We start from the raw sequence: 15103 nt of genomic DNA, 5'->3' as shown, positions 1-15103 counted from the left end.
GTATGATCACCATCCATAATTTCTATACGTGTTATGGCTCTATTAAAATAGGATATTATGTTTATACCCTATTTCATTCCCTTGGGATCTCAATTACTTCGATTTACCTATATACTCATATTCTTTATAGCAACCATCTCTCATTCACCTCCTATTTATCACTATAACTTCAGATTATGGAAAGAAGAAAAATGTGTTAATTAACAGAAGAAGCACAGATACTTTTGCACATGAAATAAAACTTACATTAATTGGAAGCACACTGACTAATTTTTTAAATTCTCACTGTGAATGTTTTTAATTTTAGGCATTTTGGAGGAAAGGAAGCCATTGGCCAGTTGGAATGCCCTCCATTTGTCAAGGCCAACCATCTGTGGCCCCTACCTCTAGTGGATTATAACAACTTGAGAAAAGAATTTAACCTTTCATGGTAAGGAAGCAACAGAAATGGAAAAATGAGATAAGCCATAGACATTCTATACTATAGACTCAAAAATGATCCTATATTAGTTTGTGTGTGTGTGTGTATGTGTGTGTATGACAAATTACCATGAAGTTGATAGTTTATAACAGCATAGATTTACTCATCTCATATTTCTCATGGATTAAAAGTCCAGGTACAGTTCACCATAGTCTCCACTTAGTCTCACAAGGCTGCCATCTTGGTGTTGACCAGATTACATGAATGTCTGGAGACTTGACTGGGGAAGAATATACTTCTAATCTCATTTAAATTTTTGGCCAAAATTTATTTAGTTGCAGTTAATACGATTGAAGGCCCCGGCCCCTTCTTGGCTGTTGGCTGGAACCTATCTTCAGGTTTTGGAGGCTGCCCACAGTTCTTTATTACATGGATTTCTTCAACTTGGTTGCTTACTTCAAGCCTATAAGGAGAGTATCTAACACCAGTTTGCTAAAATGGAGTCTTATATAAACTAATATTAATAGAATGATATCCTTTCCCTTTTGACACATCTTGTTGGTTAGAAGATGGTCACAAGCCCCTTGTCCATTCAACAGGAGATTACAAAAAAAAAATATAAACACTAAAGTGAGAATCATTTGGGTGGCCTTAGGGTATGTTTGCCAGAGGTTCCAAAAACATAAGATAACATTATTTATGTGGGGAGAGATGTTCATCCTGGGTGGAGTACTAGAGGAAGTTTCTAAGGACATAAAATCAGTAAACTCTTCCAATCTTTCCCCATACATAAACTAGAAAGAGTTTGCCTCTTGTGTGGTACACAAAGAAAGTCAGTAGGCCCTGGGGCACACTGTATTCCCTCTTCCCTGTTCCTTACACCCTTGAAATCTGACCCCCTCTGCATTATGTTGTTAAACTCTTGTCACTGTTCAGTATGCATTTACTTTGATGAAACATGGGTAAATTATTATTCACAAAATGAAACAAGATAAGCTAGATTAGGCTGTGGTTACAAATACCCCTTCCTAAATTTTAGTGTATTAAAATAACAAAGACTTAAGTGTTGCTAATACTCCACATCTGTCAGGGCATTCTGCTTCCTGTCTTCTTACTATCTGGAAAATTGCTGGTCTCCTGACACCGTAAAGAGTATATGGTAAGCTATTCACCTAGATTTCAAAATTTCTACTGAAGGAGGCACTACTTTTCCTTATGTTGACTAAAGTAAGTCACATGGCCAATACTTAATTTCAAAATGGTGGATCATGAAAGAGAAGTACAAAGAGACAATATACTGCCCTGGAGACTACTAAAACAGGTGGAGGAGGGTGTTCCTAGTTAGAGATGGGAAGCCAGATCACCCCCAGTTTGGGAAGAAACAAACATATATGCTTTCAGTGTTAAACCAGCTGAAAAAAATTAATAATATATTTATTTACTTAAATTAATCCTCTTCAGTGTTTAAGTAGATAGCTTAGGAAGCTCAAGAGCAAGGGGCCTCCTTGTTTATAGCACCCTGCTCGTGTACACTTAAAAGAAATTTTGGAATGATTTATATATGTGCCAATCTTGCTCTCACACTTTTCATTTCCCTTTAGAACTCAAGTATATCTCTTCTTCCTCAGTACACTACATCATTTTGCTCAGCAGCAAAATAATCCAGGAAAGACATACTTTTATTTTTTGATTACTATTCTCCACAATTTTAATTTAAAGATAATATCATATATATGTTGTTATATGTATCTGCTCATACAGGAGTTTTGAGAATAACCAGAGGAGAACAGATAGATAGGTAGGTAGGTTGGATGGATGGATGGATGGATGGATGGATGGATGGATAGAGAGTTAGATACATACATACATACATAAAGAGAATAAGAAGTATACAAAGTAATAATATTATATATTATTCTTCCCCAAATTCATAGTAGAGTTGGAGAATGGCAGGTTTAAACAACCAACAGTTTCATTGGTGCTTCCCATTGGCATATCTGTATTCTTATTCTTGATTTCCTTTCTTTCATGTGTGATAGCACTTCAATTCATTATCAGCAAAACTAGGGCTCAGGAAAAGAAATGTCATCTTAAAAGGATGACGTATTTTAGAATTAAAAAATAGGGAGGTTATGATATTCAAAATGATTATAATCAGTGAAACAAGTTAAAATGGTAAGCATAATTTTTTTTTTAAGATTTGATTTATTTATTTGTCAAAGAAAGAAAGAGAAAAAGAGAGACACCACAAACAGGGGGAGTGGCAGGCAGAGGGAAAAATAGGCTGAGCAAGGGGCCTGATGTCAGACTGGATCCCAGGACCTTGAGATCATGACCTAAGCTGAAGGCATCTGCTTAACCAACTAAACCATCCAGGTGTCCCATGCGTAAATTATTTTAATTAGAAAATGAAGAGTAAGTGTTTTTTTTAAAATAAGATTTTTTGTGCTCATTTTGGCAGCATATATACTAAAATCGATATAATTCAAAGATGAGCATGACCCCTGCTCAATGTTGACATACAAATTCATGAAGAATTCTATATTTTTGTGACAATAGTTGATAAGAATGTATTGTATACTTGAAATTTGCAGAGGATAGAGCTTAAATTGATCTTTTTCACTACACATGCTCACACACAATGGTGACTATGTAGAAACGATTGTAGTGATCTTTTTACAATGCATACATATATTACAACATTATGTTGTACATCTTAAATATGTGCACTTTTTATATGTGAAAAATATCTTAATAAAGCTGCTAAAATTAAAAAATAAGATTTTTTAAAAAGATTTGTTGTTTGAGATTTTTACTGAGTCTCTAAAATCTCTTAGGAAACTCATTCTAAAAATCGGACACTACCAATGAAAAAGACATAGTTAATGTTCATCTCGTGTGAAATATTGTATATGCTTATTTTGAATTCATGTGTTGACAGAAAAAAGTTAAGTTGCAATCAATAATTTTAATTTTTTAATGTATTTTTGGTTTTCATTTTTGTTTTTATGTGATGTTGTCTTCGCTGCAGGAAGAAAAAATGTTTATGTAATTATTACTTATGTCAGTTGGGAAAATCTGATTTAATTTTCCGTGAATGACCAGTTCTTTGTTATTCATGTGCACTTCTGAGATCATGGCTATAATCTGTAATGAGAAGACTATTGTTTTTCTTTGATGATAGATCTTACATACTTTTGATGATTGTTCCAGCCTTTTTCTCTGAATTTCAGAGAAACTCCAGGAACCCTAGATTCATTTCCAAATATTGATAAAGGAGTAGAGGAAAGGAAACAATAATTTCAAGTGTCCTGAAAAGTGTCTTTTGTCTAAAATATTCAAACTTTAATAAATCTCCCAGACCAACTGCTGAGCCCAGAATTAACTTAGAGGAGCATCTCAGTGCTTCCACAAATTTATGGAAATATTTATGTAGCATTTTCTCTATCTATTAATAGGTGAGTTTTAGTGGATGCCCAGGGAGGACTGAACCTTCAGCTAGCTGTTTAGAGTGCTGATGCAACCAGCTCTCAATTCAACCCCCCTCCAGCAATTGTTCTCAACTAAGAAGATCTACCTTTCCTTAATCCATGTCTCCTATTCAGGGCAGTGTATTCAATGATTGGTTTATAGGGGTACATGAAAGAGAACTCCCTTGTTTTAAGACAGGATGATTCTGTAAGATCATGCTAGCCCCAGCACTTCTCCTGTTTTTTCCCAGAGCACTTTCCAATGAACTCACTGTGTGAAAATCTCAGTCAGAGTTTGTTTCCCAGAGCAACCTCCAGTGATATGGATGTATAGTCAGACAACAAAAGCACATTCATTTACGACATGTATTTTTACAAGTCCATCTTCTGAGAACAGTCTCACAGTTAATACCTTTTGTGGTCCAAAATGAAAGCACTTAGAGATGTTCATGTACATTCTAAGGAATTCCCTTTGACCTTCCCACAAAGAATTAACAATTAGGGATATAAACTCTGCAGACTTATTTGTAATTTCTAGAAAATTATCTGATGACAAGACTAATGGCTTCTTCTAGGGTAGGGAAAATAGCAGTTTCTTCTGTTCAAATAGAATGTGTCTGAACGAGTTTGGGAACAGCCAGTAACTAACCTGTGGCTCAGATTTCTAGGTAGATATGTAGATGAATTCCTATTCTACAAATAAATTCTTTTTTGAAAACTTGTAGCATCAAGTGCAATGGAGAGTCTGGGTAGCTCTGCATTATCAGCTGTGTATCTAGGTTCCACAGGCAGATTATGAAGTTTATGTCTGCCTTACATTTTTAGTGTTTTGGAGTCAAGATGCTAGACTGGAATGAGTGTAAAACAAAATAAACTATCTCCCTTTGGTTTTGCCTAAACTACTATGTATAGCTAAGTGGTTCTTTTTTTTTTTTTTTTTTTTGCTTTTAAAAAATTATGTATGTATGTATTTATTTTTTAGCTAAGTGGTTCTTAACTAGTGCTTTTGCCCATAGAGGATTTTTCAAATCCTCTGGAGACCCTTTCTGTTGTCTCAACTCTAAAGAGAGGAATGCCATTAGCATCTAGTGGATAGAGGCCAGGAATGTTGCTAAACATACTGCAATGAAGAGTGCAGACCTTCTAAACTAAGAATTATGTGCTCCAAAATGTCAGTTGGTGGAGAACCCCTGTTGGAAGGCACTGCTAATTAAGGAAGGATCAGAAATACTCCACTTTTTCCACAGAAAACTACTAAATTAGTCAATTTCTTTAAATGTGGCACCATCCTGTAAATATGACCGTGGCTTATCTTGCTTCTTTCTTTCTTATGCTACAGATTTCCAGAGGTTATACAGCATCTCAAGATTTCTTAACATCAGCAGCTGAAGGAAAAAAGATGAAAATTGTAGAAATGCATAATAACATGTTGATCTCATGTTTGATGGCTTATGGTGTATAAGTTTTATACACAAACACACACCCTAAGTATATATCTATTTAATTTATCCTTTTGTTCTTTTGTGCATTAGAATTATGAGAAAGTGAAATCTTGGGCATCAGATAATAGTGTTGACAATGTGACCTCTGTGAAAATAAGACCACACATTTTTCTAGCAGTCTTTTCTTGTAAAAAAATGCTGTTGGACTGCTGCTCTAACACTTCAGTTCAACACATTTTTATTGTGCTTACTATAGATACTGGAGATTGGACAGAGTAGCGTATCATTCCTGCCTGGACAACTTATATTTTTCTACATGGCTAACCACTTAGAATTGTGACTTACTTATCTGCTTAAACAAACTTAAAATTTATTTACTTTTTTGTAGTCTGTTTTTAGATAAATAAAAAGGAGACTTGACTTTTCTGGCTTAAGCCACTAACACCATAAGATGAAGCTTAGGGAAGTTAATTTAAACATAGATTTTTATTTTTTTTATTTTTTTGTAAAATGCTCCTTGCAGAAGGTTAACTGATCAACCAGCTAGTCAGATCAATTTGATTTTTTATTTAGCTAAAGAAGTAATCAAGACTGTAAACCTTGTTATAATCTATTTGTCATTAGTTAGATGGTAACACTTGAAGTTGTTAGTCTAACTGTATTACAGAGACTAAAGACAAAGAAAGACCCAAACTCAGATTTAAGGGTTGATTCTCTCCCAGGAATTAAACCTACCCCTGCCATTTTCACAACAAGTCATTGTACTGTGACCTAGATTCTCTCCATTTGTCATCAGGAGTCTGATATTCTTCCTTATGAAATTTACATTGTCCGCAAAAGAAGATAAGAATATTTGTTAAAAACAAATTCTCAAAGATGGTATAAAAGGTCCCCTGAATGATTCTATGTCACCTCTTTTAATGATCTGCAAGGTCTTGATTTTGAGGTTTTGTGTTGTTTTTATCAAGCTTAGAAAAGGCAGGCCCTCCAAAGAAAGGAGGAGACTTTGGTTTGAACAAAAGATATACTTAGGGATAGTCAGGTAAAGGTGTCAAGTCCCCAGAGAAGGGCAATGGAAGAAAGCTCAATCTGTCAGAAATTTATAGAAGGAGCATCTGGGTCATGTTACTTCAGGGAGAAGTTCCTTTAGCCAGGTTCTAATAGGTTCCAGTCTCTGGGTCTTTAATTATTACAAGTGCTAGCAGAAAAACACTTGAGAGTCATCTTATTTCCACTGAAGGCCCACAGCAGATCCTAATAATAAAAAATAGACACAGAATATCCAGATTATGTTAAGATATCAGCTCTACCACTTGCTAGCTATATAGAGTGACAAATATACTAAAGCTGTATCTGTTAAAGTTGAAAATAACAGTATATCTGTGCTTGTTGTAAAGACTGAAAGGGTTAATGTTTGTAAAAATAACATTCTGAATGTTAGCTACAATAAGGTAAATATTTTAGCCTCAAATAGCCTTTAAAATTAGAGAAATCAAATATGCTTTCATTTTCACAAATTTGCTTGAATTTTGTGTGAGTATAGGCAGTAAAAGTATTCTAGTTAGTATTTTACTCAAGGAACATTTTAAGAGTTGTCAAACTTAGTTGTTTTTCCAAATATAAAATGAACTAGAGGTCAGGCTCTAGTCATACCTCAAATAAAGTTAGTCCAAATTAAATAGAACCTAATTATTTAGCATGTTTTAAAAAAAGGATGAAATATATAAAGTGAAGTCAAATGTGAAAGTAATCTCCAAATCATAGAATTCTAGCATAAAAACCTCTGGCCTTGGGATTAAATGGAGAAAATAAAAGGATTACATTTTTCAGTGTTTTCATGGATATCATTATGAAGGAGTTCAGGATAAAATTCTAAATAGGATCAAGAAGAATTTACATAAGTCATAAATAATGCACCAAAGGAATTATGGATATTTGTGTTTCATAATTACATTCTAGGATTTTTTTAAGGAAAATTGCTTTAAAGGAAATGATAATTCTCTTCCCAAAGTAATCTTTATTGCTCCTGTTAGAGGTAAAATAATATTCCAGTTGGATTATTTTAAATGAGCAGGATGATTATCACATACATAGAAATTATTAGTGGATATTAGACTCCACAGTATAATAGAATGGTGAATTTGAATTAGAGTCAAAGTGAGTTTTGCTTCTGTATAGCTATATGGGTGCAAGCAAGGCAATTATTTTCTATGACATTTTGCAGATATATAATGAATAATAATTCCTGTCTTTACAAATTTAATTTAGACTAGATGAAAACAAATTTATATTTTTGAAAACATTAAAACTATATCTAATATAGATAATAATAATAATTATCATTATTATTATTATTATTTTGCCTCAATTAATCAGGGAGATCAGCCAAATTGTTCATCACCATGGTCATTTTAAAACAAATACATGCATCCTAGAATACTTATGATAATTTAAAAGTAGTTACAGCTGACAGAGATTGATCTGATTGACCTCATGTAATTCGGTTTTAGTGAACTGAGAAAATCTTTTTGAAAGTTTTGAAGTTTAAAGTTTAATTTTTTTAAGTTCCTTCATGACCTGACAATGCATAATTCAAAATTTAGACATTTTAGTGTAGTATCAGCTGGTTGAGGAATAAATGATAAGGGAAAATTGGGGTGATCTATACTAATGGATAAACCATGTCCTAAAAATATGGACCATTTTTGGAAATGAGATTTCAGTTCACTGAGCTTAATATTAACAAATATAAATTACCTAGTTTTCTAAACATTATCCAGTGATTTTGATAAGGTTAACTTCTTGTACATGATTATTTTACAAGAAAGGGAAATCATCAAAAACATGCTTAACAGTTCATTTTCAAGTAAAACCAAGAAGACAAAATTTTGTATGTGGAAAACCAAAAGTAATACTAATTCACTGAGGGCTCCTGGGTGACTCAGTGGGTTAAAGCTTCTGCCTTTAGCTCAGGTCATGATCCCAGGGTCCTGGGGTGGAGCCCCACATTGGGCTCTCTGATCATCAGGGAGCCTCCTTCCTCCCTCTCTCTTTGCCTGCCTCTCTGCCTACTTGTGTTCTTTCTCTCTCTGTCAAATAAATAATTAAAATCTTTAAAAAAAATACTAATTCACTGAATTAGTCCTAAGAATGAGAAGCAATTTAGTCTACAAAAAATTTGTTAATTCTTTCTTCAAACAGTTCTACTTTCATAACACTTTGTAATATAATCTGATATATATGTGCATCTCATAACTTAGAACAAGCATTTTTATTATTGCATACATAAAGAAAATATTTTTATTTTACTGCTCTAAGATTTTAAAATAATCTCTTCCTCAGTGAGGTAGACATGTTCAATCACTTTGTTCTATTCTCTTGACACCTTTGTGAGTGTAGATATCAGTGTCTCTGCAGAAGAGACATATGCCACTATACCCATCGTTAGTTGATTCATACTTAACTAATCTGTTTTGCTGTCTATAGATTTGGAATTTGTACTGAGAAAACAGTAATTCTGAGTAGACTGTATCAGCACTAGAATGAGGATTTGGCCAAAGAAGCAGAGAAAGAAAATAGAGAAGGAGAGGGAGAGACAGAGAGAGAGAATAAAACAAACAAACAAACAAAATCAGAATCAAACTCAGAGCATGGCAGAGAAAAGAAACCAAGTAGCTCTAGAGAGATTATTGTTTTGGTAGATTCCAATTTTGTGCAAGTCCCAACTATACTTTCTGCTCTTGGTTAAACACAGTACATTTTTTTCCCTTATATTAATTATTTTTTTCCCTTTAAACCAGTAGGAGTAAATTTTCATTACTTTTAACAAAATAACTTGCCTCTGTAATAAAAAGATACTAAATTTGCAATCGAAGAAATTATACTGAACCTAAGAAGAGGATTCGCATGTCCAATGATTATTTGTCATTGACAAAAGTAGGACTTAACTTTTTAAATTCAAACTTCTTTTTATATTTGTGCATTCTCTCTATCTTCATATTATTTTTCTGTTTAGGCCCCCCTATTTTCTTTATCTTCCCACAGGCCTACCGGATCTCACATAGCCTAAATCTAACACTGTACACATTAGCAAAGATAAAGTCTTGTAATTTGGTGAGGAAAAATAAGCCCAAATCAAAAAACTGAAAATACTTTATAAGTCTTCAGTTAGAACAATACAGTTCTCAGAATACATATTTTTTAAATAGAGAGTTTTTAATTGACCATAGCAATATAACATTCCTGGAAGACGTAGTGTTGCATTCTTACCATTATTTCTGGGCAGGGGATCTCTTTGAAATGTAAGAAATTATATATGATGTATAGCTTGTTAAGTTCTAACAGAAAAAAGAGAACAGAGATAGGATTCATTCATTCATTAACAGTTCTTACCAATTTTCTTACAAGGGAAGACTACAGATTTAGTGTATAAGGAACAAAATCTAGCCAACAAGCATTTTTAGCCCCTTACAATTAAGATCAAAGCCTTCTAAAAATCCAGCTGTGAATTTCTTTTAATTAGCTCGCTACTCAGTCTAACACGTATTGTAAGTACTCCTTCTTGAATAACTTCCTTGAATAATGCAGCTGGGAGTACAGTCAGTTGAGCATTGATGCAGCTGGGTAGCTGAAAAGATGAAAATCAAATGTGAATTCTGATGAAGTAATTTCATTTTGAGCCTTTCATATTTCTTCCCCCCTAAATTAAAAAGAAATGAAACCTCAAGTTCAGCTGGTTCACTGCCTACTCCATGCCAATTCACATTTTCAGATAATAAGAGTATTTTGCCCAAAATGAATACTAAACACAAAATTCTATTTTCTCACCTAATGGTGAGATTTTTTTTTTTTAATATATGGAGCCTTTGGTAATTTTCTGTGATAATATAATAGCTGACCTGCTTTGCAAAGGGAGGTGAACCTGTTATTATTGCTAATATTGTATAATGTTGCTGTAATTTCTCATTATGAGATATTATCTTTCTTAAAAACATTCACTTATACTGTGTTCAGTTTCAATAAGAATTCATTGTGAAATAACTATAATGATTACTCTAGGATAATCTTTTCATTGTGAGATATTAGTAACTTCATAGGCATTTTTCAAAACAAACATAATGCAATGAATGCCTTCAGGAACTTAATCAGCTGATAACATCATAATTTCAAGTAATATATCCCTGAAATCTAATAATGCAACAAAAATATCTTTTTGTCTTAGTTATATGTATGAGAACATATTTTAATTACATGTAGATTTTAGTTTTAGCTATAATTTGGTATTAATATATTTATGCATATTAGACTTTTTTTTAAATTTTTTAAATAGATTTTATTTATTTATTTGACAGACAGAGATCACAAGTAGGCAGAGAAGCAGGCACAGAGAAAGGGGGGGGGGAGCAGGCTCCCTGCTGAGCAGAGCCCGATGCGGGGCTCAATCCCAGGACTCTGGGATCATGACCTGATCTGAAGACAGAGGCTTTAACCCACTGAGCCACCCAGGTGCCCCACATATAAATAAATAAATCTTTAAAAAAAAAAAAAAAAACTTCTTTTTTCATTTCATTAACACATTTATTTATTTATTTATCCAACATATATTTATTGAAGACACATTAGGTGTCAGATCATATGTTAAATATGATATACAGAAATAAGTAGTACAAGTGAAATAAATATAGAAATAAATAATACAAGTGATGACTTTTATATCCCCAGTTTTTTAGAGAAAGAGAGACAATCTTATAAACAAAAAAAGTCTATATACCTAGCAGATTGACTAAAAACAAAACTAAATAAAATGCTGGCAAAGATGAGAATAGATGGGATCACTTACTCATGGTTGGTGGGAAAACAACATAGTTCGACCACTATAGAAAAATTTTTTGACAGGTTCTGATAAAAGTAAGCATGCAACTACCCGATGACTTAATATTTATATTCCTGGGGATTTATCCCAGAAAAACAAAAACGTGTGTTCAACAAAAATCTGTACACAGATGTTCATAACAGTTTTTGTCATAATGGCCAAAAGTTAGAAACAATTGATATGTCCTTCAAAAGGTAAATGGTTAAACAAACTGTGGTTCATCATACCCTGGAATATCATATAAATCCATAAAAAGGAACTAGCTCCTGATCCATGTGTAAACTTGAATGAAACTCCAAGTAATTATACTGGACGAAAATATCCAATTTCCAAAAATTACAAACTGCCTTATTCTATTTACATAATATTTCTGAAAAAAATAAAGTTATTAAATTGAGAACAAATTAGCGGTTGTCAGTGAGAGGAGGTAGGTATGCTGAGAGAGACTTGTGATAAACTGTTCACAATCTTCACTTGGGTAGTGAATATATGAACATGGGCATGTGGTAAAATTGTATCAAGCTAAATACACACATTCAAGTGAGTAAAAATAAAAGTGGTGAAGTCTAAATAACATCAGCAGATTGAACAAATTTCAGTATTTTAGTTGTGATATTATATACTGGTTTTGTAAAACTACTCTTGGGGGAACTTGAGTAAAGTATACAGGGTATCTCTTTGTATATTTCTTACAACTGCATTGAATATGCAATTATGTCAAAAATTTCAATTAAGATAGTACAATGAAATATGAGTGCTTCTTTCACAGAAGACTGCATGGGATATAGTAGAACTGCAATAACCTAACATGTGAGTGCAAGGCAAAGATCTGCATTTTTTTTCCTCCATTGCTGATTAATTGATTGATTCATCCATTCATTCAGTATGTATTTATTGAGCATGTAGTTTGCTCTGGGCACAGATTATATAACAGTGAATGAAACATACAAACATATTGGGAGATATAATTACCTCAAAGAGTGAAATACAGAGCATATTACATTGTGAAATGTTACATGAAGAGAAAGAAAGTGTGAATTGGGGAAGAAAAAGAATGAGGGATGACGTGGGGTAGGTGGTAAATGTTTTGACATTTATTCTGAATGGAAAGGGCAATTAGAGAAAAATATTATTTTATATTATTTTTGTTTATGTTTTGAAAATATTATAACTACATAAAGTACAAATATCGTATCTTTAAAGTAAATTTTATTGAAGTTATTGTTCAGTCAGTCAACACCAGTGTAAGAAACAAAATCTCATACTACCCTCTGGTCACAGATAGTCTAACAGAAAAACGTATGAACAAATAAAAATAAAATTAACTCTACCAATGCAGAGGTTACCTTGTGAATCCAGAGCCAAAAGATTTGTTTTTGAACACTGGCTCCATCTCTAGCTCTTCACATGGCCTTCAATTTTTTTCATTTATTGAAATGACAATAATGAACTTAGTTTATAGGATGTTATGAACGTCAGAGATAATAAAAGTGACTGAAGGTTATAAAGATGTGTATACATTAAAGTTAGTTTTAGAACAAATAAAGTTTGCTTTGCTTAACAATTACAAGTCTTTCCTTTTAAGGAGTTTCATCATTTGCAAGTTAAATATTGAGATATTCTAAATTCCCTTTTTTAATTCTTATGCTCTTCTGGTAATTCGGGCATCACTTAATTGGTTTTCATTCATACCAATTTTCAACATCAATTTAATAAAATGACTTTCTCTAGGCATATTGTTATAATTGACAGATTTTAATGATATGCCTTTTTAAAAAATGTACTGATTATATGTAACCAAAGTTTTATAAAGTTATGTATTTTTCCCCAAACAACCACTATTCATATCCCTAAAAAACATGTGGTTTTCAAGTAAAATGTATCACGTTCTATGTTAAATTTCTGTTACTTTTTTCCCCACCTTCAGAGGTTTGGTTTCCCAGTGAGAGAATGAATGAAAATAATTTGTTAAGTTTACTTATAAAAATCAATAAAATTGATTAACCTTTCTTAGTCATTTCAATTTCATTCATGTGATAAGATTTGTTTCTGTTATTCTATTTTGCAGGTATTATATACTTCACAGTTTTCTTTCAGAACACAGGACTAACATAATGGCTCTGTTTTATTTCTGATTTAAGACTTACTTAAAACTTTCCCTCTTTCAACAAACTGTGACAATTTGATTTTTACTGAATTTTCCATTCAAACTGAAAAAGATAGTGCAACCAAGAGCCTGCAATGTTTATTATATTTAGCTAGAATCATGGATAAATATTAAGTAGTAAAATGTATCTAGTGAGTTTTTGCTGCTAAAGGACTTTTTAAATTAGACTTGGTTTATTTTCTGTGTAAAATTGAAAAGCACACTTGGTGGTATTGATAGCAATTTAAAACAGACACCAGCAATTCAAAATAAGGGCTCATAGTGGCAGAGAGTAATTGGATTCTAATCTTTTAGCAAACAATTATCAGGTGGCTACTATGTGTTGGGCACAGTGAGTAATAAGAAAATGGGGAAGCCAATATCCCAAATAATAATTGATCTTTGATTGTTTTATTTCATAGGTCCTGAAATAAGCCAATCTTCTCATGATTTTATTATTTGCATGAAATCAAATTAAAGCAAGTACTTTGTGTCAACTTGCTTTCCCATGAATTATTAAAGACAAAGAGAGTAAGTATGAATTTTAAGTATATTCAGAATTTCCTTATGTACTTGATTCATTTCTTCATATTAATTCTGTGCATAAGGCAAAGAAAAATGAAGAATACTTCATTTCCTATTCAAAATGGTAATCATTTTATTTCCAACAGTTATATCGTTTTAAGAGTTGTTTACTCTTGATGAATGAATTTAAGTAGAACCTGAAAGAGGAAAAAGAATTCAAAAATTAGATTAGTTATATTTCAATTAAGTGACAATTTTCTTCAGCACTTGATAAAGATGTATTCAAATAGCTTCAAACAATGATAACCACAATTTTTAAACACAATGTTTAGAATCACAATTAAATAGTGACAGAATTTCTTTTCAATTTAATAGTATAATTTTTAAAATGTTCCCCAAAAGTTTGTATTCATTATATCTAAATAAAAAAAAATTATATATGTGAGGACTGACCTCTCTTCTTTTCAAAAATCAGATCAAGATGTATAGATCACATACACCAATGAACACATTTCCCTCAATTCTTGCAGTAAGCCTCCCAAAAAATTTATTATCCTACATTATTCTTTTTTGGATAATTTTAGAATTGCAGTCACATACAAAGCCCTCTTCTAATGGAAATTTCTGAGACTAAATAAGGAAGTGACAATTAGAGTTTGTTTACACTTAAGTTATCATGTTTGTGTTGTATCTCCATTATCTTGTTCACAGGGATAGACTCCAGACTAAAAGGCAGCCAATATATAATTGTGTACCGTCTAGACAGAAAGCTATGTATGTGGTGGTGGATAGCAAGATTCCACTCAATCTGATTTCCCTGGAGAGGTTATTCGACTTCCTATCATGGCCAAATAAGATTTATTATGATTGTAATTTTGGGAAAAATATTTTAGTTTGGCACTGCTATATTGTGTGTGTATGTGTGTGTGTGCATATATGTGTGTGTCTTAGGTTAGGTTAGGTTATAATCCATATGAGTTCATTTGCTCCAATGGGCTACTTATTCTTTAGGATAGTCAGTGTGTAATCAGACAACCTCACTTGAGAGATGTTACTTTAAGCTTTTCAAGCTACCAAACTACATAGGAACTCTTGCTAATTAACATAGTAAATGTCAAGATTTTCTTGTAAAAATATTGCAATCTACATTTTGCCGATTGGCTTAAGTAGTCTCAGACACTCTTGGAAAGAGACGCTTCTTGTGATAAACAAATCCTCTCAGTGTCA

At 32.5% G+C, this 15103-nt stretch overlaps 1 non-coding gene across 1 annotated transcript; it reads left to right on the top strand.

Moving 5' to 3' along the window:
* Positions 1-2866: 2866 nt before the first annotated feature.
* On the top strand, positions 2867-2970 carry LOC116854360. Its single transcript, XR_004380142.1, has one exon. It is a non-coding gene; the product is annotated as a U6 spliceosomal RNA (small nuclear RNA).
* The last annotated feature ends 12133 nt before the right edge of the window (positions 2971-15103 follow it).

This window comes from Lontra canadensis, unplaced genomic scaffold (assembly GCF_010015895.1).
Source record: "Lontra canadensis isolate GAN:19392208 unplaced genomic scaffold, GSC_riverotter_1.0 scaffold90, whole genome shotgun sequence".
NCBI classification, from domain to species: domain Eukaryota; kingdom Metazoa; phylum Chordata; class Mammalia; order Carnivora; family Mustelidae; genus Lontra; species Lontra canadensis.
Note: the sequence above shows the minus strand (reverse complement) of the source record. Positions and strands in the feature narration are given on the sequence as shown.